The 25,185-nt window shown below is 46.0% G+C and overlaps 1 protein-coding gene and 1 pseudogene across 1 annotated transcript in view; both read right to left on the minus strand.

The window, feature by feature from the left end:
• The window catches only part of LOC147421970 (putative ribosomal large subunit pseudouridine synthase SVR1, chloroplastic), a 106,300-nt gene that overhangs the window by 46,596 nt on the left and 34,519 nt on the right, over positions 1 to 25,185 (minus strand). The gene's annotated exons all lie outside the window — the stretch shown is intronic.
• LOC147421973 (uncharacterized) lies at positions 1,616 to 24,856 on the minus strand (annotated as a pseudogene).

The following is a 25,185-nucleotide window of genomic DNA, read 5'->3' on the forward strand; positions in this document are numbered from 1 at the left end:
CTCGGCTTACCCTGCCCAAATAAACTGTGCCAAATACATATAAAATAAATAAGTAAATAACAGGCTAAAAATTGAGCACATTCACATGAGATGTATAGCTATAACACCCCCTGTGTAGCTCATAGTGGACTGAAGGTGATGAAATAATTGAAGCAAAGGCGACCATGGACACCCCAGGCAATAGCAAGCTACTGGGTACACCTCAGAGAATGCAAGTGCCGACCATTCTTCAAATCTGTCACTAAAGGCTTGAGGACAGCTCTAAAACCAAGACTCCAATTCTCAAAACAGTGAACACATTTTTATCCTCGAACATGGAGCACATCCTACTCCCAACAATTTGATAGCAAGAACCACGAACACATCATGCCCAAACCATCCACCATCGGCTCACGAACACGCAGTTTCTCCAGCTCTTCTTATAGCCTTGTATCAAAGGCTTCCATCACATATTGCCCAAGATACTAAGTAGGTCGGGTTGTCAAGCCGGTTGTCTATTCCCAAAATCATCAACAGAAGTGTTCAAGGAACTCGGGTGGAGCAACAACTTGCCTCCCCTACCTCTCACGTGCCGGAACCAGCAAGTGCATGTGAGTGGGATGGAGTGAAAGACTCTTTCCGATCCGTGTCGTGCTTAAGTCAAACAAGCATCCAAGCATCTGGTACACAAGAAAATTTAGCATGTCTACAATCGTGTATAAATCCAATGAGAATTTCTTGATCGTTGATGCCTGGCACGTTTACAAGAAATTTCCCGTTTCGGGGTTGCCGCTTAAAAATCTCCCGACTGACTTTGCGGCAGAGTTCTAAAATGTTCCCCTTGTCATTCCGGAGGTAATGACGCAAACAGATTTCATGGCCCAAAATAGCAGTTCCCTAATTTTTAGGAGATGCTTCCGTTGGCCTCCCACTGGTCTTCCGACCATCTATCCCCATTGGGACCGCATCCAAAAATGCAATGTGGCCCAACTGTCGGGTACTTTCCTTTGGTGACCCACCTTGGCTTTATGCCTTTATTGAGTTCACTTCCTAGTATCCACCAACTTGCTAAGTGCGACGGGGAACCTATAATTAAATGGAAGTTGACATCTATAGACCCTAAACACATTGCTTAGTCAATGAGAACTTCAATTCTTTACAGTGTACACAAATGCCCACGTTTTTTAACAAAGCAATGTACTAAACGTTTTAAAACGCCCCGTTCTGTACTCTATTTAAAAAACGTGTTTTTTAGCTGCTATGTTGGCCATACAATGTCCGAATGCAACTTCTAAAAGAGGGTCTCAAAAATAAAACAAAAATCATTGGAAAGAAACCAACAACTAAGGTTAGCAGTGGCCATGTCCTCATGACATAGTTAACAGTTGCCACATCCTCATGACACACCCCCTCTTGAAATCGCAAATGTCCTCGATTGCATACCATAAATACACGCCACTGATGATCTTGTGTTGTTAGCACTCTTTTATCATCGCATGTATCCGCAAGAAAGGTCGTAACACATAGATACAAATGACTTAATGAGACCTTCATACTTTTGTCATTTCCATCTATTACATTGAATTCATATGTACATTTGATGTGCTAGCCCTATCATTACCCCTCCTTTGCACAGTTAGGTTGGGGCATAAGTAGGTTGTAACCCAAAGGCTTCAAGGTAAAGCTGCAATACATTTGGTGACTCTGACAGTTCATGCTCTTCCATCCACTTTGCATCCATAGGCGGATAGTTCTTGAACTTCACCAAGTAGCGTCTTGCAACCTGTCCTTTAACTTTGCTGTCCTTATGTGCCAAAACGTGCTCAAATACCAGGATCTCATCAAGATCCTCAACTTCTGGCTGATCCTCAACTGGCATATCTACTGGCACATCTCCCACGAAGGGTCTTAGAAGACTCACATGAAACGCATTATGAATCTTCCACGCATCAGGCAATTTCAGCCTGTAAGCCACATCACTGATCTTGTCAAGCACTTGAAAAGGCCCATAATAACGCATACTGAGCTTAGGAAACAACCGATCCTTGGCCTTCATCTTCTCTAACCTTGCCTTTTTGAACCTTAATAGGACCCAATCACCCGATGATAACAGCAATTCACGACGATGACGATCAAGCAGCCTCTTTCTGTTTTGCCTGAGTCTTCTCCAAGGCAACTTTAAATTTCTTATATATTTCATCCATGTTCTCGACATATCAATCTGCCTCAAAGATCTTGTCCTTTGTATGCAAAATGCACCGTATTATTGTATGCATACTCAAGAATAGGTAAATATTGTTCCCACTTGCCCTTATTATCTGACACATAGCATTTCAGCAGATCTAAGACAGTAGAGTTAGCCTCTTCTGACTGCCCATCAGTTTGTGGATGAAACGAAGACGAGAACTTGAGCGTAGTGCCCATGTTCTCAAACAATCCTCTCCATAACAAACTTGTCATGCGAGGATCACGATCACTGAAAATCGATTGTGGCATACCATGGTACTTAAACACATTGTACATGAACAAACGTGCCATCTGATCAGATTTTATCTTCTTCCTAACAGGGATAAAATGGGCTTGCTTGCTGAACCTGCAGATAATGGTCCATATACCATCATTCCTTGTTTGCGTTCTTGGAAGATCAAAGATAAAGTCCATAGCAATGCTTTCCTATGGCTTATCAGGAATCGGCAGTGGTTGGAACAGCCCTAGTGCCTTTTGCCTGTCAAACTTGACCTTTTGGCAAATCACGCATGCTCCCACGAAGGCATCCACATCTCTCCTCAAGGTAGGCCAACAGAAGAATGTCTCTACCACTTTAACTGTCGCATCAATACCACGATGCCCTGCATACGGTGGGACATGACTCTCTTCCATGACCTTATGTTGCAATGGCCTAGTGACACAAAGTATGCCATGCATCATCATAAAATCATCTCTAAGGAGGCAGTGCTCATGATGTTGCCCCTCTTGTAACTGTTCAAAAATCCTTGCAAAATCTTCATCAGTAGGATATTGTTCCTTCATGTCATCCAGCTCATGGTGATAAGGAATTGACACAACTGAGATTTGTGGCTTCCTTGATAACGCATCAGCCACAACATTCTTCTTGCCTTCCACATGTATAATCTAAAAGTGAAACATAGAAAGAATGTTTGCCCATCACATATGCTTTTCGGATAACTTTGACTGTGTCAAGAAGTATCACAAGGTCTGATGGTCTGTCTGGACAACAAAATCAGCACCTAAAAGGTAGTGCTTCCAGCTAAAAAGCGCATGAATCACGGCCAAGAGCTCTTTCTCATAGACTTGCATAGTCTTCTCTGGCCCTTGCAAAATTTAGTTTTCATAAGCTACTACCCGTCCATCTTGCATTAGCACTGCTACGATGCTACTGCCACACGCGTCACACTAGAGCACAAATGACTTCCTAAGATCTGGCAAAACAATTACTGGATTTGAAGTCAACTTTTCCTTTAAGAGACTAAAAGCTGAAATCTCTTTTTGGCATAGTTACAGGGGACGGAGGGGACGGAGGGGACGGACCCTAGGGACGGGGGACGTCCGATTCCGGGACGAGGACGGGTGGGGACGGATGGCAAATGGGCTGCCAAGTGGGAACGCAAGCAAAACGTCCCGGGAACGGCAGGGGACGGCAGGGAACGGCAAAAAACGGGAGGGGACGGCAGGGGACTTTTTTTTAAATTTGAAAAACTGATCATTTCTAGTGGCTAGTTCCTCTCCAATAGCCATATGTTTGAACTTTGAAGCACCCCAATGCTATAAAAGCCACCCTTTGGTCCTCATTTCTCGATGTTTTATAAGCACATTTGCATCTATATGACTCATGTTCTTTGGTCTATTTAGTGTAAATTTGTGGTCAAAGTGATGCTCTATGTGTGTGGCATGTGTGTAGGTCAAAAAATGCCAAAAAAAAAAAAAATGTTTTTGGCGTTCCGACCCCCGTCCCCGTTTCTTGACTTTTGCTGTCCCATCCCTGTCCCCGTCCCCGTCCCCGTTCCCGACCCCGACGTCCCATGTAACTATGCTTTTTGTATCCATCTGAAAGTGACCTCTTTCTTTTGCAAAGCGTGAAGAGGTGATGCTTTCTCTGCAAAATTCCTGATAAACCTTCCATAGTAGGAACACAATCCCAAGAAGCTTTTGACAAAGTGCAAAGTCTTCAAGTGTGGCCGTGTCTTAATAGCTTCGACCTTTGCGGGATCCACTCTAACACCATCCTCTGAGACTATGTTGTTAAGTATGGAGCCTGATTTACCCTTGTAATTTTCTGTGGTAAAAGCGCACATTTGTAAGGCCCCCATTATGAGGAGAAGCCATCGTGCGTGAAGGAAAATCACTCGTCGGAAACCAAAATTTTCACAGTCAAAATCAGGGGCCTCGGGGGCGGAAGCCCATGAGACTTTTTTTTTCTTCGCCTGAATATTATGGCCGGACGGCGGCCGGAAAGTGGTCGGAAAACAACCGATCGGTTGGCCGGTGGCCGGTAGTCAATGGCCGATGGCCGGTGGTCGGAAGTCAATGGCTGGTGGCCGAATTCCAAAGCGGACTTGTCTTCTCAAGGGCGGCCACACATGGGCGGATTGAAGGGTCCGATTTGGACTTATCTACACAAGGGCGGCTACACATGGCTGCCTCTCATGAGAGAGGGCAGTCCTTTTGGCCTATAAAAGGAGGCCACTTCTACACACATTTCATAGTGTGAAGTTGATGCAACAAGGTGAGTGTGAGGTGGTGAGAGTGAAGCAAGGCGGGAGATCCATTAAGGGTATAATCCCTTTGTAAACTACTTCTTGTTTTGAAGTACTAAAGCCATTGAGTGGCTGCTTTCCCGTGGACGTAGCCCACATTGGGTGAACCACGTATATCGTGTGTACTCTCTCTCTCTCTACTCTATAATCTCTTGTGTGTGAAATCTATCTCTCTCCATTAAGTAATCTACTCAAATATCTATTTAGCTACGTCTTATTTCCTAACATATATGACCAAGAAAGAGGATCTCTTCCAAGAAGAATTCACTTTTCTTAGGATTGACAAGTAGCCTATCACTCTGCAGCTTTTCGAACACAATGGTCAAGTGACGCCTATGCTTCTCTTCATTCTTCGAATAGACTATCATGTCATCGAAGATGTCCCAACAAACTGTTGATGCGAGCGGAAAATCCGATCCATCATTCTATTGAACGTGGCAGGACTATTTGTTAGCCCAAACGGCATCACTAGAAACTCATAAAGACCAAATGTCGTTCTAAACGCAGTCTTGTGCACATCCTCTGGCCTTATACGAATCTGATGGTACCCACTCTTAAGGTCTATCTTGCTGAAAATTGCAGCACCCTCTAAACGATCGAGAATATCACCAATCCTAGGAACAGGAAACCTATTCTTGATGGTATTCTTATTCAACACACAGTAATCAATACACATGCACCATGAGTTATCCTTTTTCTGCACTAGGAGCACTGAGGAGCAAAAGGATGAAGAACTAGGCTGAATCAGCCCCTTCTCTAATAACTCCTCAACCTGGCCCATAATCTCTTTCTGCTGCGCCGCGCTAACCTTGTAGAAGGGTCTATTTGGTGGGCTACACCCTGGCACCAAATCTATCCGATGATCCTCGGGTCTCTCTGGCGGCAATTGCGACGGTAATAAATCAGAAAAACGGTCACTAAACTCTTGCAAAAATGCTGACCTTTCTTTATCCGACACAGATAAATTTGATTGACAATTTATTTGAGACATCACGTGCAAAAATCAAGTACACAGAAAGATGATTCTTTATACAGAAGTGATAGCCGAAGCAGATACAATAGGGACAGACTCCCCTCTGAGCTTTACATCCAAAACATGAGTTTTACCCCTATGTTGAAGGGCGATCGTCTTGCTGAAGGCATCCAGCACGCCATGTACTCTGAACATCCACGGAATTCCAAGTAGCGCATCGCACCCTTCCAATAGCATGATATAAAATTCTTCTGTGTCTACATATGATTGAATATGCACACGCAGCTTTCCAATAATGGGTGTAACACACTCTCAGTAGCCAGGACATGCCAACCCTGCCTCTGCTGTGTACCCCATCTCTTCAGCTTTGATGCTCAGCTTCATAGCTAACTCTGGTGAGACAAAGTTTTCTTTGGCACTTGGATCAAAGAAGATGAGTGCCGTCTGATCTCTAACTTTACCCCATGCTCTGCATAACTCGCTAGCATCTATACTGGGCCTATCACCCAACATATCTAGCACCAAACCTACTGTGGGTTTAGGCTTCTTGCCTTTCTGGTCCTCTTTATCATCTGAGTCAGCTGGTTTTTTCCTTTGTGGACAATTGGTAGCAAAGTGACCAGGCTGCTCGCATATAAAGCATTTATTTTTAGCCATTAGGACATTCTTTTCCTCGAGCGACTTGCGCACAAGAGGCTTCCTTTTCTGTTTCTTTGCCTACGCTCCAGAAGTCCCGGCTGAATCCTCTTTCTCATAGCTCGAAAACCCACTGTCCTCTCCTTTCAACAAGGCAAGACCAGTGTTAGCAACTTCCATGACTGGATGAGGGTAGCCACTTTGTTCTTGGTACAGTAGTCCCAAAGCCCTTTAGGCAGCCCACAGTAGTACTTCTCTATCTGCTCTGTCAATGGCACAAATCTGTAGGAGGTCACTGAGAGTAACGCTTTACAAAACCTCCGATTGTACTCCAGCACGCTCTTGCATGTAGCCGAAGTAAGCTGGTGCCAATTTGTCATAACGTCGCCTTCAAATTCATTTGACAGCCAAGCAGATAAAAACATTTGCTTGAAGTAGACCTAGGTGGCGGGTGCCTGTCCTTGCATTGACAATGTCATCCACCATGTAAGCGCATTGTCTTTCAAGAAAGTGGCAGCGTTCTTGAACTTAGAGGCCTCTATAAAATTCCCTGAGTGAGAGCCTTTGCTTTATCCTCGAAGCACTAAAAGTGTTGAACTTTACAGCTGCACCACCTTCTTTGTAAGCTTTCGGCTTTTCCAATGCCCCCAAATTGTCATAAGGAATAGTCTGCAACATGGGCACTATAGTAGGCATCATCGGCACATCTTGGTCATTAACATTTTGCGTCGGAGGTGCCATATCTGGCTGCTGTCCAGAAAAACCAGCCATGCCAAAGTGAGCCTGTGGCACCCCAAACTGGCCCTGGTTGCTCTGAAAACCTTGCTGCATGCCGATGGTACCGTACATGGGGTTTGGCATCATGCCTTGCATACCCCCAAACACTGTTCCTGGCATGTACGGCTGACTTCCAGGCGCATAACCAGCCATACTCTAGAACACAGATCCACCCCCGAAATACCCAGGATATATCGTGGGTGGTGGAAAAACTGGGTGCATTGCCTGGTAACCAGTTCCCTGTCCATTCAAAACAGCATGCGGGCTCTGAAAGGTGGAGGGCTGAACTAGCATAGCCTGTGGAATAGGCGTCCTAACCACCTGTTCAAGGATGGGAGGAACTTGTTTTGGGGCCCCTAACTCCACAACATGCGAGTGTTCCCTATCTTGTTGAGACACATGAAGTACTTGGGCTTGAGCCTCAACAAGCTCTCTTCGCAGTGTAGGTTTCCTATTTTGCTGCGGCACTGGTGGAGCTTGCAAGAACTCCATGAACGTTGGGTTCTATACCAGTTGCGAAAACACATTCACCGCGGCAACTAACTGAGTCATGAACGCATCATCCTCAAGTTGCCCAGACATAAAGCCCTGTACTGGAGAGACATTCACATCAACAGGAGGTTCAGATTGACGTGGCAGTGAGCTCTCTCCAATCTCAAACACCACAGGAATTTCATGTCTCTCCTTCGAAGAGGAACCCTCTTCCATAATGCCCTTCCCTTTGTCAACCAAAGTATAATCTCGCTTTCTTGTACTCTGTGTCTTTACCCAAAAGAACCGAGGCTCACTCTTTGAGGAAAAAGTGATTGATGTCCCGGTAACGGAACCTTGAAACCGGCCCGTGGAGCGGTAGGCTTTGGCTTTCACCCGAAATTCTTTACTTTAGACACACACACAGAGCACTTTGCAAAGGTAACCTGCGACGGGAATCAACACTTAAGCACACACACGGCTCGGAAGCTAGAATGCTCCGAGCAGACGGCGACGACCTGTAGGCCCCAAAATTAGCGCCCTTTACGGTATTTCTTTATTCTTTAAGAGGGTAGATTACATAGTAGAGTCCTGGGAATTCTTTACCTGTATCCAGCTAGATACCGCCTGTTTTGGCAAAATTTCAGCAACATATTACCCAAAACTTGCCCGAAACCAATTCCCCTATTGGAACTCACTTTCACTGGCATACACCCTCTGATTCCTGCCCAAAAACAGTAAATTCAGCTCGCTGTATTTACTGGTTCTTGCCCTGTTTTCAGCCCTAAACAGTCCCTGAACTGCCCTCTAGCAATGGGGCACTATTCCCAAGGGTTCTGGTGTCCGTATGGCTGAAAAATGGTCAAAATACAGCGCATAACCAGGACTGAAATCGCACCTGTATGGTGAGGTTATCACCCTCACCGGTGCCTGCTTTTGGAGTAGCAATCAGCTACTGTTCCTACTCAGGGAGGCTCTTGCCTCAGCGAAAACACATGTAACCACACAGCTGTACATGAGTCAAATGAAGAGCCCTCTTGTGGGGCATCATATTACTGCACGTAGGGAAGAGAGAGAGCAGTGTGGGGTGTGTAGGACATGACTTCTTCCACCACATTGTACATGAGAGGGAAAGCTTGCAGTCAATAGCTCTTAACCTGTGGCAGGCAACAAATGAGGCCTCTCCCGGCTGAAAATTCAACGCCCATTTTTCTGCAAGAGGAAAGTGCACCATTTTGTGCCACTTGGCACGTTTACAAGCAATTTCCCATTTCGGGGTTGCCGCTTAAAAATCTCCCGACTGGTTGCCCAGTTGACTTTGCGGCAAAGTTCTAAAATGTTCCCCTTGTCATTCGGAGGTAATGACGCGAACAGATTTCATGGCCCAAAATAACAGTTCCCTAATTTTTAGGAGATGCCTCCGTTGGGCTCCCACTCGTCTTCTGACCATCTATCCCCATTGGGACCGCATCCAAAAATGCAATGTGGCCCAACTGTCGGGTACTTTCCTTTGGTGACCCACCTTGGATTTATGAGATCACTTCCTAGCATCCACCAACTTGCTAAGTGCGACGGAGGGACCTATATGATCTTAAACTGAGCCTAGATATCCTCTTACTATACGAATTCCAACGCCGACCAACTTCCCGTTTACGGGTGAAACTACCGTTCACATTGGCCATACAATGTCCAACCATTTGCAACTTCAAAAAGAGGGTCTCTATCACAAGACGGGCACCATATGCCAATAGAAAAGAACAGATTGAACAGACTTTTAACACTTCAATAACAACTGAACTGAAAGAGAGAGAGAGACGATACGCGACATGCAGTGGCAGAATTCCAACTTAGAGAGTATTGGCCCCAAACCCTGGCGTCCCTTTCGGTATTTCTTTGTAATGCATCAACATAGTACAAGCCGATACTCCAGACTATGCACCTTCTCCAGGAAGCATGCCAGAGAATGAGCCCTAGCCTCATATTTAAAGGCCCTAGGCCCCAAAACCAGTTTTACATGAAAAGCCTTCAAACTCAAAAGCTCCTGGTCCAAAAGCAATGCCAAAAAGCTGCCAGCATAAATCACGGAAATCCGTACAGCAGTGAGCCAAAACACGGAAATCCATACAGCCTGCCACATCATCATGTCAGCGCAATTTCCGAAAATCTACCACGTCATCAGTTTGTGTGTGTGTGCGGGTCCTGCTTTATTTTAATCCTTTATGTCACTTGGGGCCCGATCGGACGGAGTGCCCATAAGTTGGTAGGACTTCTTCTTCTACTACTTGTTCTTCGTAGGATTTAGGTCCCTTGGCCGGCATCTGCAAGTTGGCTTTATTCTTCAGGGCTTTGACACGTTAGCAGTTTGTGACATCTCCCCTTCTTGAAAGAGAGTAATCATCCGCGATTCAAGCATATCTGTAAAACAACTCAAGTTAGCCCAAAAATAATTTCCGAGGGACATTTCGAGGGACATTCAATTTGCTCTTTTTGTTAAGGAGTTAGCTTCTCCTTTCAGCTCTTTTAATGAAGGAGTTAACTTATCCTTTCGTCCAGATCGGAACTCTTGATATTCCGGCGTAGTAAAATTAGCCATCACACCCAGACCGTACTGATCTTCCACGGGTATCTTGATGCACTAAAATTACATATCCAGGCAATCTCATCCAATTAGGAATATTCAGTGGTTGGGACATCACAATGCAACACAAATGCTCACATATGCATGTTACAAGACATAGAAACATGACGCCGCCGATGAACACTCCCCCCGCAAATAACCATCCAGGTCCGAGCCTTGAGCTGTTCAAGGACTCCCTCATCACTCCTCCCGCAAATAACCTAAAAAGGTCCGGGCCATGAGATATAGAGGCCTTTTACAACCAAACACCTCCCAGACCGTAGCCTGTGTCGTTTGGAGGTACTGAGAGTAACCACTGCTCAGACTTCTTAATACTCCTCTCGCATAACCATCCAGGTCCGGGCCATGAGTAACAACAACAATACTCCCCCCGTAAATAACCACAAGGGTCCGGGCCATGAGTAAAAACAGCACTTTTCAATCATTCAATACTCCCCCCGCAAATAACCACAAGGGTCCGGGTCACGAGTATGAACAAGCATTCTCAAACACCATTTCCCACTACCCACCTGGGAGTAAAATCACCAATCATTGAAACCAATATTAAAACCAGAGTCAAACATTTCAAATCGGCACCAAGACAGGTTCAAAACAGAAATCCATCCATTTCAAACAAAGTTTCAAACAATACTTTCTCAAGCAAAGTTCAAAAGTATCTAACTATAAAACAACTAGAGAGTTCAATCACGGTTTTGTTGGGACAAACAAACTTTGAGGACCACTGGCTTGCCCTTCTGCATCACGGTGATGGTTCGGTTCCAAACCTAGAGAGTCGCATCATTCTTGTCATGCCAAGGCATGCCTAATAGAACGTCACAATTGCCCAACTTCATGATGTGGAAATCAGCTTTTCCATGATAATCTTGAATAGTCACTGGAAGAGCACTAATGAGCGGTACCACTTTCTGAGTTTGCCCCGTGGCTAGCTCAGCTTCTCCACCCTCTGCATCATAATCAAAGTGCATTTGCTTTAAGAATTCTGGATAGCTCTATAGCTCCGGGGTCAAAGAAAATAAGGGCTTTAAAGCCATTGACTTTGCCATATGCTCGACACAATTCATTTGTACTTTCAAGGCGTATGCCATAGATGTCAGGTACTAATCCAATAGCCGGTTTAGCTCATTTGGCTGGAGATGGTCCTGGGTTTCTGTCGACCTTCGACGCGGGAGTCGGCTCCGCGGGTCTGTCAGTGCGTTGGGGACAACCAAAATAGTTATGTCCTGTTTGAAAGCATCCGAAATATTGGCCTTCTTGTAGTAAGGTGTCTCGTTGTGGAGGTGTCAAACGAGGCCTTTGTGATTGACTTTCACGAGACTCTCGAGAATTTATATACCTAGATGAATCCAGGATTAGCCCAGATTCACCCTTGAAGGAAAGTGCAAGGTATAGACCCATGGTAGTCACCCACAAGACAATATAACCATCAACTCCATCATGCATAGTATTGACTAAATACCACAACATCCCCACTAACGTCGTCAGTGCCCAATAGTGGGTGTAGAACTAGGTACTAACATATGCTCCCCAACACAACACACACCACATGCACACACATGAGCATACATCAACACATGAGCATAAGTTCTTGCACGGTGGAGACTTGCTTGGATAGACAATATTCCTACAATGGTGATGGTAGTCCAATGGTGTATCGCTCGCATTGGGCCTCCAAGGGAACAGATCTAAAGGAGGACACCGGAAGGTACACGTCGAGAAACCTTTGGTTATATTCGTCCATGGTTTCGGTGGCAAGCATTTTCAAGTTGCCCCACTCTACCAAAATCCGGACTTCAAACATAGAAGTCATGTAACTACATGCAAAAACTGTCTTGAAAGCTTGCCAGGTCCTTGGAGCACGCGGTTCTGTCGCGATTGAACTCCACCATTGCATAGCATTATCTTTAAGAAATCCCGCTGCTTGAGAAATCTTGGATTCTTCTGTATAGTTCCCCAAAGCATAGATATTGTCGAATTGCTGTAGGAACTGCAATGCTTTCTTGCGATCTTTCACCCCAGAAAAAGTGAAAAATTTGACTGTTGTGCCACCATCTTTGAGTTGGTTCGGCGCATATCCCGGGTATGGATAATAAGGGTATCCATATGGGCTCCAACCATTGTAGCCTAGTGGTGGTGGTGGTGGTGGTGGTGGTGGAGGTGGGGGCAATGGCGGTTGCAGTGGATCAGGGTCAGATGGCTACACCATATTCCTGAAAACTCCCCCGATTGGAAAAGACGGCTGAGAAGTTTACCAGTTGGAAGCTCTCGTACTTCCTCATGCCGGAGGAGGAGGTACCACCTGGGACATCAGAGGGGGTAACATGTAGTTCAAAAATTGTTGAAAACTTTACAGCATCGGAAGATTCTGCTGAGGATGCCGCGAAAGAATGTCGTGAAGCTTGTTGAGCAGAAACTGCAAATATTCTGTTGAAACCATGAATTCCAAGTCTTGGGCTCTTTATGGCTTATGCCCTGTAAGACACAGCGATGAAGACGGGAGTGCGCCCGATGCGCGATGACGTAAGGGTGGGAGTGGCTAATGAGTCCGGGGTCGGAGGCCGAAGATACCTCAAGTAAAATTCCAATAGCTCTGTCTGCTCTTTTGTAGGACTGGTATGCTTTCAGGAAAGCACACGCCTGATGCTCTGATACCATTGTCACAAGAAAGGCACCACGTGCCAATAGAAAAGAACAGATTGAACAGACTTTTAACACTTCAATAACAACTGAACTGAAAGAGAGAGAGAGAGACAAAAGGTGACACCGAGTGGCAGAATTCCACCGCAGAGAGTATTGGCCCCAAACCTTGGCGCCCCTTTCGGCATTTCTTTATATTACATTAACACAATACAAGCCAGTACTCCAAACTCTGCACCTTCTCCAGGAAGCATGCCAAAGAATGAGCTGTAGCCTCATATTTAAAGGCCCTAGGCCCCAAGACCAACTTTACATGAAAAGCCTTAAAACTCAAAAGCTCCTGGTCCAAAAGCAATGCCAAAAAGCTGCCAGCGTAAATCACCGAAATCCGTACAGCAGTCAATGCAAAACACAGAAATCCGTATAGCTTGCCACGTCATCATGTTAGCGCAATTTTCAAAAATCTGCCACGTCATCAGTCTGTGTGTGTGTGCGGGTCCTGCTTTATTTTAATCCTTTATGTCACTTGGGGCCCCATCGGACGGGGTCCCCATAAGTTGGTAGGACTTCTTCTTCTGCTACTTGTTCTTCTTAGGATTTAGGCCCCTCGGCCGACATTTGCAAGTTGGCTTTATTCTTCAGGGCTTTGACACGTCAGCAGTTTGTGACAGTCTAAAAAATAAAACAAAAATCATTGGAAAGAAACCAACAACTAAGGTTAGCAATGGCCACATCCTCGTGACATAGTTAACAGTTGCCACGTCCTCGTGACATACATTGTCACAAGTCTGTGGCAACTTTACTTGTTGATTTCTTTTTGGGGGAATTTTATTTGACTTGTTTTAAAGCACCCCTCTGGAAATGCCAATGCCCGAGTTGCATGTGTGAGGCGAACAGTGAGAGTCTAGGCCGGACGGCCAGTGAGAACTGAAGTTGGGCAAATGGACTAAGGTTAGCCACGGTGGGGCTACGAGTGTAAATCACCTGATAGCTGGCCGACATTGCATTTTTCGATGTGGTTCCAGTGGTGATTGATGGTCAAATGACCAATGTGAGCGCCATGGAAGCATTTCCTAACATTTAGGAAACTGCTATTTACGATACCTGTAAATGATGTTGGCTACGTTTTACAAAAGAGAGTATTAGCATTTTATCTTTTTTGTAGGCCTTGTGTTGGTCTAACCACTGATGCCCAATGATTACATCTGCATGCATTTCCTTTGAAGGCTTTACCTGAAATTTTACTTGCTCTTCATGTTGTTGGATGCTAAGGGTAGCAACCATTTCTTCTTGACTTGTATGCATACTTAGCATTGTTTTGCTCTCATGTTTTCCTGGAGTGATTTGGAGGATCCTTTGGATGTTCTCTGCAATCATATTGCAATTTGCTTCTATATCTAGTAGAGCATTGCATTTGATGCTCCTTTTGTAAGCACGCCAAGTGGCACATTTCTGTGCACTTTCCTCATGCAAGAAGAAGTGGCGCTGAATTTATAGCTGGGAGGCTCATTTGTAAGCTCTCTGTCACAGGTTAAGAGCTATGGAGTGTTTCCTTTCCCTCTTATGTACAGTGCGGTGGCAGGAGTGATGCCCTGCACGGTACGCACTACTCTCTCTCCCCCCTACGAGCAGTTATGTTATGCCCCTCTAGTGGGCTTCTCATTTGACCAATGTACAGTTGTGTGGGTTCATGCGTGATTGTCGAGGCAAGAGCCTCTTGCACAAGTACTGGATTAGCTAGTGGCTAATCCCCCGCACGTACAAGTGAATTCGGAGAGGTTTCACGTGCGAAATCTCGTCCGATTCTAAGGGCAAGTAGTCCTACAGGTGCGGGAGCTCGAGGACTTGCTACGGATGCAACCGGCACGCGAAACGGAGCCCGAAACAGGGAATTACAGCCTGCTGTGTATTTTTGCAGGTTTAGGGTTTCGGCCCTAAACGGTCTCTAATACCCCCAGAAGGTTCGGGGACGCGAAGGGACCGCTGTAGAGGTGATCAAGCGCATTTTTGGGGCAGAAAACAGAGAAGTCAGCATGCTGCAGATTCTCGCTAGGTTTTGCGAAGTGTTCGTATGCGTCGGGAAAGTCATCTATTGTGTGGGGATACTGACTGTGAAGTGACCTGGTACAGTTATGCTGCCGAAATCGGGCCAGAACAGATGGAATTCAACCCAAACTGTGCGGGGCAGCTTGTAGGAAATCACAGGTTTTATTTCCTCTGTTAAAGAATAAAGAAATACCGAAAGGGGCGCCAACCTTTGGGGCCTACAGGTGTCGCTGTCTACTTGGGAGCATTCTGACTTCCTGGCCGTGCTTTTGTTTTAAAGTGTAATTCCAGTCTCAGTTACAGGTTCCTTTTAAGTCATTGCTTTGTGTCGTTAAGTCAAGTGCTGAAGAATCGGGTGAAAGCTGACGTCTACCGCCCTATGGGCCCTACGGGCCGGTTTCATACATACCCCAAGTGTTTCATGGTAGCACACTCATCTCGCCTAGGAAGCTTGTGCATTCCTTCCAACTGTTTGATGTTACGACTATGTAATTGGGGGCGAGGCTACATGATACCACGAAAGAGGTTTGGATTTTGATTGAGATTGGTGCTTGTATGAGCATTGACGTTTCATGGGTGAAACTTTAGTGTTTTTAAATGGTCTTTATTAGTGAGATTGAATGTGATTTGGTGATCCTCTCATCATAATCTCAACTACGAAAACAAGCAAAATCTAAGCACGATAGAAAAGGGGGTTTGTGACTTTGGTGTCACAAACGTTCTTATACTTTCAGTCGCCCTTAGAAAGAGGGTTGGTGACTTTACATAAACGCTTTTTCTTAAAGTGTTTGTGACTCTCATCACGAACTCTCACAGCCAGAGGTCCTCACCTTCCCAACTAGACCGCACACATTTCGACAACGTGACATACGGAGAGAGAATACTTTGTACTTGTGGAAGCATGATAGTAAAGAAATACCCCAATCTTTGGGGCCAATACCTCTGGGCATAGGAACTCCGCCGTGCCGTGTCCTCTTTCTCTCAGCTTTGTGGTTTCCCTTGCCTGTGTTGTAACCGGCCTGTTCAATCCAAAAAGGGCGTTAGACTTTACTTCAAACCTTGATTTAGCTTTCACCCATTTTTAGTCGTCTATTATACCTGCGCTATAGTGACACAAGAGAGGGGAATGGGATACAGATGCTAGAATCCACCTGTATGAGAAGACCGACACCAGATTGGCCCCTAACTTAGGCGCCCCTTTCGGTATTTCTTTATTGTTCAAAAGCGGGAATAAATGCTGTGGATCCCTACAAGCTGCCCCGCACAAACTTGGCTGAATTTCAACTGTTCCGGCCTGATTTCGGCAACATAACTGTACTAGGACCCTTCACAGTCAGTATTCCCACGCATTGACTGACTTTCCCGACACATACGGGCACTTCGCAAAACCTGGCGAGAATCTGCAGCATGCTGAATTCTCTGTTTTCAGCCCTGAAAATGCGCTAGATCGCCTGTACAGCGGTCCCCTTGCGTCCCCAAACCTCCTGGGGGTATTAGGGTCCATTTAGGGCCAAAACCCTAAACCTGCAAAAATACACAGCAGGCTGTAATTCACTGTTTCGGGCTCCGTTTCGCGTGCTGGTCGCATCCGTAGCAAGTCCTCGAGCTCCCGCACCTGTAGGGCTACTTGCCCTTTGAATCGGACGAGATTTCTGGCATGAAACCTCTCCGAATTCACCTGTACCTGCGGGGGGATTAGCCGCTAGCTAATCCAGTACCTGTGCAAGAGGCTCTTGCCTCGGCAATCGCGCATGAACCCGCACAACTGTACATTGGTCAAATGAAGAGCCCACTAGAGGGGCATAACATACTGCCAAAGGGGAGAGAGAGGACAGTGCGTAGCGTGCAGGGCATCACTCCTGGCACCGCACTGTACATAGGAGGGAAAGCAAGCACTCCATAGCTCTTAACCTGTGACAAATTATGAAAATCAGCCTCCTCTCTCATTTTAGGCGCCCCCTCTCTGGCCAAGAGTAGCAGAATGCTCACAGAGTGCCACATGGCACATTTTCCGACTTTGGGCATTCCCGGCTAAAAATATCTCAACTGGTGCGTCAGTTGACTTTGCAGCAGAGCAAGAAAATGTTCCCTTTGTCATTCCGGAGGTAATGACGTCAACACATTTTCAGGTCCCAAAATAGCAGTTCCCTAAATTTTAGGAGATGCTGCCATTGTATCTTTCTAGGTCATCCGACCCTCTTTGTACACTGCGGCCACATCCAGAACTGAAATGTAGCCTCTGTAGCAAAGGATTCCACTTTGGCTAATCAATGACCCCACTTGGCTAACCATAGTCCTTGTCCAACCTTAGTGCTCTCTTGCCCTCAGGCCTGGACTCCCTCTGGACAGTTCCACACTAGCTATGCAATGCAGGGCAGTTAGATTTCCCGAGGGGTGTTTCCAAAAGGTGAAAGTAAATAGATAATAAGAAAGAAATCAACAAAAAGGATAGATAGTAGTCACACACTGGTGACATACCCCCCTCTTGAAATCTCAAACGTCCTCGTTTGCATCTATGTCGTACATGCTTACTGTCAACACTGATGTATTCAACACCTGTCGACAAGATATTTGCCCATCGCATATGCTTCTCAGATAACTTTGTCTGTGTCAAGAAGTACCGCAAGGTCTGATGGTCCGTTTGGACAACAAAGTCTGCACCTAGCATGTAGTGTTTCCAACTTAAGAGCGCATGAATCACAGCCAGTAACTCTTTCTCATAGACCTGCATGGTCATCTCTGGCTCTTGCAAAATTCTGCTCTCATAGGCTACTACCCTGCCATCTTGCATTAGCACTGCACCAATGCTACTACCACAGGCGTCACATTGGACCACAAATGACTTCCTAAGATCTAGCAACACAATGACTCGATCCGAAGTCATCTTTTCCTCTAAGAGATTAAAAGCTGAAATCTCTTTCTGTGTCCATCTAAAGGTGACTGCCTTCTTTTGAAGAGCATGTAAAGGTGAAGCAATCTCAGCAAAATTTCGGATAAACCTTCTGTAATAGGAGCATCGTCCCAAGAAACTTCGGACATCATGCACCGTCTTCAAATTTGGCCATGACTTGATCGCTTCAACTTTTGCAGGATCCATTCTGACACCATCCTTTGAGACAATGTGTCCTAGAAAGTGAATCTCTTCCAGAAAAAACTCACTTTTCTTTGCATTGATGAGCAACCTATGACTGCGTAGCTCTTTGAACACAATGGCCAAGTGATGCCTATGCTCCTCTTCATTCTTTGAGTAGACTATCATGTCATCAAAGAATGTACCAACAAACTGCTGGTATGGACGGAAAATTATGTCCATCATCCTATTGAACGTAGCAGGAGCATTTGTGAGACCAAAGAGCATCACTAAAAATTCGTAAAGGCCAAACGTTGTTCTAAAAGCAATCTTGTGCACATCCTCTGATCTAATGCGGATCTTATGGTACCCACTCTTTAGATCTATCCTGCTAAACATAGCTGCTCCTTCTAATTTGTCCATAATATCATCAATTCTAAGTATAGGGAACCTATTCTTGATGGTATTCTTGTTCAGTGCACGGTAGTCGATGCACATACGCCATGAGCCATCCTTTTTCTCCACCAACAACACTGGAGAACAGAATGGAGATGAACTGGGCTGAATCAGCCCCTTTTCTAACAGCTCCTGTACTTGGCCCATTATCTCTTTCTGCTGAGCCGCACTAACCCTGTACGGAGGCTTATTTGGTGGGCTACTGCCTGGCACCAAATCTATCGCATGGTCCTCGGGTCTCTCTGGCGGTAATTGAGACGATAATGAATCGGAAAAAACAGTCACTATACTGTTGTAAAAACATTGACCTTTCTTTATCTAGCACAGATAAATTTGATTCATCACAATCTGACACTTCACGTGCAAAAACCAAGTACGCCGAAAGATGCTTTTTCATTACAGAAGTAATAGCAGAAGCTGATACAGTGGGAATAGACTCCCCTTTAAGCTTTACATCCAGAATGTGAGTCTTTCCCCTGCTCTGTACAGTGATCTTTTTGTTGTAGGCATCCATGATTCCCTGTACACGAAACAACCAAGGAATACCTAACAACACATCACATCCGTCCAGTGGCATGATGTAAAATTCTTCAGCATCTACATAGGACTGGATATGTAGGCGCAATTTTCCAACGATGGGTGTCACAGCCTCTGTATGGCCAGGAAATGCCAAACCTGCCTCTGCTATATACCCCATCTCTTCGGGTCTGATTCCCAACTTTGAAGCCAATTCTGGGGAAATGAAGTTGGCTTTGGCACCTGGATCAAAGAAGATAAGCACTGTTTGATCCCTGACCTTTCCCCATGCTCTGCAAAGCTCACTTGCATCTGAATTTGGCTTGTCGCCCACCATATCTGGCACTAGACCAGCCATGGGCTTCTTTCCTTTCCTGTCCTCCTTGTCTTCAGAATCAGCTGGCCTTTTCTTTGTAGGACAGTTGTAAGCAATGTGGCCAGGCTGCTCACATATAAAGCATTTGTTCTCTGTCCTCAGGACCTTCTTTTGCTCTTCTGACTTGGGAGGAAAACGTCTTTTCCATTTCTTTGCTGGTCCTTTTTCTGATTCAGCCGTAGCTTTATCTTTCCCTGCGTTGGCTGACTCCTGAGTCCCTTTAGGAGCCTCATTGGGACCGTGCTTCTTGGCTGAATTTTTCTTGCCTGATCCTGCCTTGACGCCAGTGTTAAATTCACAATCTTCTCCCTTGAGCAATCCATTGCCAGTGTTTGCTACCTCGATGAGCTGCGTCAAAGTAGTGACTTTTGTCTTCGTGCAGTACTTTCTCAATCCTTTGGGTAGGCCACAACAGTATTTTTCAATCTGTTCTGTCAATGGCACAAACCTATAGGAAGTTACTGGAAGTAGAGCTTTCCAAAACTTCCGATTGTAATCATCCAGATTTCTGCAAGTGGCAACATCAAGCTGGTGCCATTCTGTCATGACATCTGCTTCAAAGTCATCAGATAACCATGCAACTGCAAAAATCTGCTTGAAATAAATCCATGTGGACGGAGCTTGCCCTTGAAGCAATAAAGTTGTCCACCATTGTCCCGCATTCCCTGTCAAGAAAGTGGTTGCCTTGCGGACCTTTGAAGCCTCTGTAAAGTTTCCCCCTGCATAGGCCTTGTCAAACTGCTGGAGGAAAGAGAGAGCCTTCTTCCTGTCATCAAACCCTGTAAAGGTCGTGAATGACACACCTTTGCCACCCTCTTTGTACGGAGTTGGCCTCTCCAGCGACGTTAAATTGTCATATGAAAGTGACTGAAACATGGGAACACTATTAGGGTTCATCTGTGTTCCTTGGCCACTTGACCTGGAAACGCCATATTTGGCTGCTGATTTGTAATTCCAGCCATACCAAAATTTGTCTGTGGCATCCCAAATTGGCCCTGAGTGCTCTGAAACCCTGGTAGCATGCCCGTGACACCATACATGGGGTTAGGCATCATCTTTTGAGCACCCCTGAACACTGTTCCTGGCGTGTAAAACTGATTTCCAGGTGCATGACCAGCCATGCTCTGGAATACCGATCCACCTCCAAAATAGCCAGGGTGTACTGAAGGTGGTGGGAAGACCTGTTGCATAGCTTGTAGGTTGCTTCCCTGCCCATTAGAACCAGCTATACGCTGCTGAAAGGTGGCGGGCTGAACTGGTACAGCTTGAAAGACTGGCATCTCAGCCACCTGTTCTTGCACCTTAGGCACAGGTTGTGGAGACTGCATGTTCTCCGTCAAGTGTACAGGTGTTTCCATTGACTGTGCAGTATGAATCACCTTTGCTCGAGCCTTAACAGGCTTTTGAATATGATCCAGTGACCCAACTTGCTGAGACAGAACAGGAGGTTGCAAAAAGACTAAAAACCTCGGGTTCTGCATTACTTGTGTGAACATAGCCACAGCAGTAGCCAACTGGGTCCTGAATATATCGTCATCTGTCTGTGGTGGTCTTGAGGACACACCCACTTCATGTGTCTGTTGACCCTATGAAGAGGAAACCTCTTTAGTCACATCATATGGTCTGTCAGCCATAATTGCAATTCCTTGTGTCTGGTCTATGATCCCCTGTGTCTTCAAGCCCAAAACTGACCAAGGCTCACTTCTATGGGAAAAAGTGATTTAATCCCAGCAATAGAACCATGTAACCGGCCTGTTCAATCCAAAAAGGGCGGTAGACTTTACTTCAAACCTTGATTTAGCTTTCACCCATTTTTAGTCGTCTATTATACCTGTGCTATAGTGACACAAGAGAGGGGAATGGGATACAGATGCTAGAATGCACCTGTATGAGAAGACCGACACCAGATTGGCCCCTAACTTAGGCGCCCCTTTCGGTATTTCTTTATTGTTCAAAAGAGGGAATAAATGCTGTGGATCCCTACAAGCTGCCCCGCACAAACTTGGCTGAATTTCAATTGTGACGGCCTGATTTCGGCAGCATAGCTGTACTAGGACCCTTCACAGTCAGTATTCCCACGCATTGACTGACTTTCCCGACGCAGACGGGCACTTTGCAAAACCTGGCGAGAATCTGCAGCACGCTGAATTCTCTGTTTTCAGCCCTGAAAATGCGCCAGATCGCCTGTACAACGGTCCCCTTGCGTCCCCAAACCTCCTGGGGGTATTAGGGTCCATTTAGGGCCAAAACCCTAAACCTGCAAAAATACACAGCAGGCTGTAATTCACTGTTTCGGGCTCCGTTTCGCGTGCCAGTCGCATCCGTAGCAAGTCCTCGAGCTCCCGCACCTGTAGGGCTACTTGCCCTTTGAATCGGACGAGATTTCTGGCGTGAAACCTCTCCGAATTCACTTGTACCTGCGGGGGGATTAGCCGCTAGCTAATCCAGTACCTGTGCAAGAGGCTCTTGCCTCAGCAATCGCGCATGAACCCGCACAACTGTACATTGGTCAAATGAAGAGCCCACTAGAGGGGCATAACATACTGCCAAAGGGGAGAGAGAGGGCAGTGCGTAGCGTGCAGGGCATCACTCCTGGCACCGCACTGTACATAGGAGGGAAAGCAAGCACTCCATAGCTCTTAACCTGTGACAAATTATGAAAATCAGCCTCCTCTCTCATTTTAGGCACCCCCTCTCTGGCCAAGAGTAGCAGAATGCTCACAGAGTGCCACATGGCACATTTTCCGACTTTGGGCATTCCCGACTAAAAATATCTCAACTGGTGCGTCAGTTGACTTTGCAGCAGAGCAAGAAAATGTTCCCTTTGTCATTCCGGAGGTAATGACGTCAACACATTTTCAGGTCCCAAAATAGCAGTTCCCTAAATTTTAGGAGATGCTGCCATTGTATCTTTCTAGGTCATCCGACCCTCTTTGTACACTGCGGCCACATCCAGAACTGAAATGTAGCCTCTGTAGCAAAGGATTCCACTTTGGCTAGTCAATGACCCCACTTGGCTAACCATAGTCCTTGTCCAACCTTAGTGCTCTCTTGCCCTCAGGCCTGGACTCCCTCTAGACAGTTCCACACTAGCTATGCAATGCAGGGCAGTTAGATTTCCCGAGGGGTGTTTCCAAAAAGTGAAAGTAAATAGATAATAAGAAAGAAATCAACAAAAAGGATAGATAGTAGTCACATGCTGGTGACATGTGTTGCATTAGATCTTTGGCTTGGGGTATCCGAGTCTGCTACAGAATCTGACTAGTAAAGAAGTGGCTAGGCTCACTTAAAGTCTTTTAGGCCCCTTGGCAGGACTCTATAAGTTGGAGGGGGGTAGGAATTAAACCAAATGGGCAAACTGGACACATGGCAGTAGGAGAGCAACCTGCAGGCCAACACACATTCCAGAAGGAGTCATCCCAGTTGGGGGCACCTAAATATGAGAGGGAAGGCTGAATTTTAGTTTTGTGAGCCTTCTTGTAGCGCGATGATTTTCTCTCGTGCATCGCTCTCTCTCTCTCCCGTTTGCACATATGGTAATGCCCCACTAGTTGGGCTACTCACATGACCATGTGCAATTCTCTAGGTTTTATGCGTGCTTGCCAAGGCAAGAGCCTTCTGAACCAGATTAGCTAATTTCTAATCCCACACGCGTACGCATGGTTCCATCGTTACAAATTGCAAAAACGGAGAGTTTTCTCAAGTAAAAACTCGTCCAAATCAAAAGGGAATTGTCTCCACGTAGACATGTTTGCTCCGCTCAAAACGATCCAAGGGGAGAATTACAGCCTGCTGTGTTTATTTGCAAGTTTAGGGTTTTGCACCTAAACTGCAAGGTAAGCCTCAAGGAAGCCTTGGTGGCTTACACAGCCTGACAATGACCAAAACAGGAAATTACAGCATGCTGAAATTGACCTACAGCTCACCGGAAAGCTCTAAAGTGCAAGGGAATCTTGTGTACTTTTTGACCTGCAGGAGTTTTGGCATCGTTATGCTTCTAAAATTGGGTCAAAAACCTGCACTTTCAGCCCTTGACAGGTTTGGACAGCTTGGTGAGAGTTCAGCGTAAGTGTTCACGTCCTTTGTTTGCAATTGAATAAAGAAATACTGGGAGGGGCGCCAGTCTTTGGGGGCTACCAAGTCGTGGATTGTTTTGAAGTGGTGAATTCCAGTTGCATGAACAATTGTGAGGTTTTTAAGTGTCATAAAGTGCAAGGAAATTTAGACGATATAGTTACGGGTGAAAGGTCAAGTTTACCACCCTCTAGTGAGGCTACAGGCCGGTTTCATGGTTCCATTGCCGGGATAGCATCGCTTTTTCCTCAAGAAGTGGGCCTTGGTTTGTTTTGGGCTAAGACACATAGTACAGGTATTTCGAATTCCACTATGGCTGACAGGATGGATGACACGAGAGGAGAGGGTTCTTCTTCACACGACAGACAGGCTATTCCTACAGTGCATGAAGTCGGTGAAAGGGCCACCACTGTCTGTACCTTTTGTTGATGTGAATGCGCCACAAGTTCAAGGGATAATGACCGGGGTAACTAGATGAGACGTGTTCAAGCCACAATTGGTAGCTGCTGTGAATGTGTTTACCCGATTGTGCAAAATCCCAGGTTTATGTAGTTTCTCCAAGTTCCACCAGTGTCACAGCAAGCAAGGCAACATTCTCATCGAGTAGAGCATGTTGAAGCTCAAGCATGTCCCTAATGTGTCCTAGCAAGGTAGGGAGCATTCACATGTTGCAAAGTCATTTGAGGCTCCAAGGCAAACCCTTTCTGTCCATGAACAAGTGGCTAGGATGCCAATTCCTCAGACTATACCAGTTCAGCCAGCCACCTTTGAGCGTCCAAATGCTGGTCTAAATGGATAGGGAACCCCAGGCTATGCATCAAGTATTTCCACGACCTATAGTACATCCTGGGTATTTTGGAAGTGGATTTGTGTTTCAAAGCATGGCTAGTTATGCGCCTGGAAATCAGCAGTATATGCCAGGAACCAAATGTTACAACAAACTCCAAAAAATTTAGATTCAAACGTAGACCGTATTTTACTCCATATGGTAGTATGACCGTACGGTACGGGCCACGGCCATTTATTTATATGCCGTAGAGGAACTTCGATCATATAAGGGCCCTTGCAGCTATCATTTCGTATCGATTTGTTTAGAGTTAATTGGAGCAATCTAAAGCTTGGCTTCTCTCTCTCTCTCTCTCTCTCTCTCTCTCTCTCTCTCTCTCTCTCTCTCTCTCTCTCTCTCTCTCTCTCTCTCCAGGCGCGCTGCTGTACTGCGCGCTGCTGCGCCTCTGTGCCTCTGCTGCGCGCTGCTGCGTCACCCCAGCTGCTGAGCGCGCCCACCCCAACTGCACAGTACCCCCAGTACCCGCCTGTTGCTGCTCCTGCTGCTGCTGTACCCACCTGTTGCCGATGCTGAATAGCCACCCCTTGCTGCACTGTCACTTGCTACACTGCCATTGCTGCATTGCCATTGCCTTTTCCCCTTCGCCATTCCCCTTTTCCTTCCCCCGTCCACACACACACACACACACAAACACACACCCATCATACGCATTCACATCCACTCACCCACACACACACACATATCACTCATGATCACCTCTTGAGCAGAAGGACTCAACCGAGAAGTGGACACACCAAGAAGACGCAACATGGCCAAGAAGGAAGATTTGACCAAAGTGGAAGATAAGATCAACATCGTCATCAAAGACAACAAGAGGATGATGGACTCCACCATCAATGGTATCATCACCCGACTAGCCAAACTTGAGAAGGAGACGGAAGCACTCAACAAAGAATGGGAGACATGGATGAAGGAGA

This window comes from Adiantum capillus-veneris, chromosome 27, assembly GCF_014529385.1.
Source record: "Adiantum capillus-veneris isolate H3 chromosome 27, ASM1452938v2, whole genome shotgun sequence".
NCBI lineage: Eukaryota > Viridiplantae > Streptophyta > Polypodiopsida > Polypodiales > Pteridaceae > Adiantum > Adiantum capillus-veneris.